The sequence below is a fragment of the Apteryx rowi genome, unplaced genomic scaffold, assembly GCF_003343035.1.
Source record: "Apteryx rowi isolate R43461 unplaced genomic scaffold, aptRow1 scaffold_239, whole genome shotgun sequence".
Taxonomy (NCBI): Eukaryota; Metazoa; Chordata; class Aves; order Apterygiformes; family Apterygidae; genus Apteryx; species Apteryx rowi.
Window position 1 is genome coordinate 847581 of NW_020448741.1, and position 3818 is coordinate 851398.

The following is a 3818-nucleotide window of genomic DNA, read 5'->3' on the forward strand; positions in this document are numbered from 1 at the left end:
GCGTGGGCGTTCATTCTGGGTTGTCTGCGCTTCTTTCGGGGTAACCCTTCCCCCGCCGCCCAGTTGCCTAGTAAGCTCCTGCCTTGTCCTGACAAGTCCAGATAAAGACAGGACTATTTAATTCCGAGGAACATTTGAGTGATAGGATAGAGTCGTCAAGGTAGGACGTGGGGTGTGCGAGGAGACGAGAAACTATCTAAAACTCCTCCATTATTAAAGAAAATGCACAATATGACTTTTGCTGCAAGTTACTTTAAGAGAGGGGATGGGGAGGGATGGAGGAGAGAAGAGGCGAGCTGATCAATGCCATGTGTCGAGGAACTAGAAAAGGCAACTGAAATGCCTTGGGGTTTGCTTCCCCCTCACCCTTGGCTGCACACTAGCTTGGATTTTCTGCTCAGCCGTACCTCAAAAGCTGAATCACTCGCCATTGTCCCGCACCTCCTTCGCCATTCACTTGGGGAGGGCTAAATTATTCACGACTTCAAAGGCTCACTAAGCCGTGCCGAGGAACCTGGGCGCGGAGCCCGGTGCGAGGGTCAGCCCGTCGGTGTGTGCGCCCGGCGCGGGCTCCCCGCGCTCCGGCACCCGCCCAGCGGGCCCCGGCCGCCCCCCCGCCCCGCGCCCTCCAAGGGGGCTTAGGAGAGAGCCGGGTTATTTACAGTGCACTCAGATACCGAGCCGAGCCATGCCGAGCCGAGCCGTGCTGCCTGCCCGCTAGAAGAGGTCGCCCCGGCACGGTGCCGCGCAGCACCTTTCGCCTACGAGGCCGCGCGGGGCGATGGCGGGGGAGCGCGGAAGGGGAGCGCAGGTAGCCTGGCATTTCGCGGGGGACTCGGCGAGGCGAAAAGAGATGACGGCGAGACCCCCCGCTCCCCCCATACTGTCGCCTCGCGGGGCCGTGGTCTGCTCCAGCACCCCCGGTGCGCTCCGTAGAACTCCGCCGGCTCGGGGAGGAGCGGTCTGAACGGCGCCGGCCCGCGGGGGCAGCCAACCTCCCCGGCAGAGACGGGGCAGCTCTGAAGTCGAGTCTCTGCCCGCAAATCCCAGCTGGACCCGAAGAATGAAAGGAGCAGGAGCCCTGYAGTGTCCAAAAGCGAATGAACAATCTCTTTCAAAGGTTGCTTTGGGTCCTTATTTTCTTTTAAGCCTGGTCTTCTTTTGCTGTTTCTCTTTTTCTATTTTTTCTCCGTGCATACTTTTCAAAGCACCTCCTTGCACATGATTTATACCTCTTTCCTGAAGCTGATGGACAACCGGTGCATTTTCTCCTGACAAATTCCCCCTTTTAAACCTTCCTCATCCCCTCTCCACCCGTCCCTTCTTTCTCTGCGTTCCCGGTATTAGTAACCTGTCGATAACACATAAAACAAAGCAGATGTCGGCCGATGACAGACATTTCTGCCTCCCCACCCTCACTCCCCTCAGTCACGGAGTAAAGTGAAAACGCTAAAAAACTTCTGCAAGGCTGCAGGCTGCTGCCGTGCCCCACCGTCTGAGAGAGAGACTATCCCTCCCTGCCTGCGGCCCCTTATTCAGCCCGCACATCAAATTAGCGAAAGATACTTAGGACACACTTTGGTCAAATCAAGATCGTGACAATCGAAAAGTGACTTATCTAGCCATTACCTGCTTCCGCTGAGGTAGGTCCTCCTCGGTAGATCACCCAAAGCCCACCGGGTCAGGCAGGTTGAAAGGGGAGAAGGTGGCAGAACAGCTGGGCTCCGGCATGGTATTGTTTTAAGGATCACCACCAAGGTCTCTTTTTCCCATAGCTGCCAATGGTAACCATCATCCAAGGTTTCTCTCAAGGAAAAGAAGAAGGAAATTTACTTTCCAAGCTGCTGTCCAGCCGGTCATTTAGCCCTGACACCCCACTGATGACACTGAAGAACGCCCGGCTAAAGTGGTTAAATGCCTGGTAATTTCCTTTCTTCTCTTCCCCTGGCGACTCCAGCGCAACGCCACAGAGCGATCTTATCGATGTGTGATCATTATTCACTGGTGACAACCAGAGATGCAGAGCTCCTAAGTGAGGGTGACAGATTTCAAACGTGTGGCTGCAGCGTACTCAGCCTTAGACATATTCTTCCTCAAACTTTGCCTAGCAAGCAAGTCAGCGGCTTAACCCTTTACAGTCCTTTCTGTCGCATGGACACTGAGACCTCAGTCCATGTGGGAGTGCTCATTTGAGAGCAATCGCAACACACTGAGGGCTGAGGACTTTTTATTATGTGTCAGTTTCTATTCTTGGTTATTTTCAATTGAAACAAATCAGAAGCATCAACTCTGGGGAAGAGTTGGAGAGCTGAATATTTCTCCTCCGTGGTTAGGGGCTGGAACAATCCCCACAGCAAGGGAGATCTCTTGGGAACTCACCTGTGGTCCCTACTTTGTCACAGAGTCTGGTATGCAAACTGTCATACACAGCGCTTGAATATCTCTCACACATGCATATACAGAGCTTCTGCACTTTCCTCAGCATGATGCAGCTGAAAGTACAGATCTGAAAGTGCTGTTTCACTCAGACCTTTGGATTCAACTCGTTTACTGGTTATTAATAACAACAGAGAAAGGAGCAAGCCAGAAAGAAATGTATTGCCATGGGAAAAAAAATGAAAGTCTTTTTCACAGATGCACTCTGTAGTCAAAGGAAATATTTACCACCAGCAAACTCCAGCATGTCAGAACATGTTTCCTTCGAAGCAAAAAAGAGCCTGAAAATGCGAAAGCAAGCATGTGCAATTCAAAGATGAAATGAAGTGCACAAAACCTTTCCAAACTCAACACCACCAGCTCGGAGTCTGATGGCGAGACAACGCTGTCAGCACTTGTAACATGAAGATGTAGACATTAGTGAGCTCCACTGGGTTTCTATTATTCATTTATATATATATATATTTCTTTTTTCAGTAAATTATGGTGTTTTTGTTCCCTTCTCTGCCTCCATAAAGGAGGGGGTTTCTCTAACCGCAGCTGAACAACAGTCGGAGCCTGGACGTGGGATGGTCTGCAGGGAGTTCCTTCCAGAGCCCCAGCCTTGTAACAGTCACGCAGCAGAAAGGACACAGAGGCAGGTTGGTGCGCATGAAGGGGATCTGATTTCTCTCTTCATTAAAGGCGTAAGATAAGACTGGACAAAGACGGAGAAGAATCATATAATAAGAAAATGGTCAGAAAACATTACTTGCCTCCTTCCTACATTTCTAAGTTGCTGAATTTAAACAGAAAAGGCAAATAAACCTCCTCTGAGGAACACCTCCCCCCTCCCCCAAAGAACCTTTTATACATCGCATATATTCTTGTCCTATTTATAATAACCGATGATATAAGTGGAGAGGGTGATTAGGCCTGATCGATTCAGGTTACAGAGTCATGATTACAGTTTCCATTGCCCCGCTTGTGTGCAAAATGGAAACCTTGTAAACTGGAAGCTGCCGCAGCTGGCTGCCCGCAGAGCCGCCGGCGGGCAGCGGGGTGGGCGGGCGGCGCGCCGGCTGCCTGCACGTCCCCCCGCTCGACCAAGGGGGCAGCAGAGCACAGCGCTCGCCTCCGCCGCCCGGCAGCCGCCGCAGCCGTGCTGCAGCCTGGCTGAGGGCTGCTAACACAACAGCTTTTTAAAACTTCCCCCATTTTCTCCCTCGACCACATTTAAGCTCCCCCCCCTTCTTTCAATTATTAATCTTGGCTACAGTCTGATTACTTGGAATTTAAACATTTTTTCTCTACTATAAATGTGTGAAGCATTTTTTTAACAAACCACTTTGCATGGTTGAAAGATTGTAAACTGAAAGGAGAATATAGAAATATATTCTCTT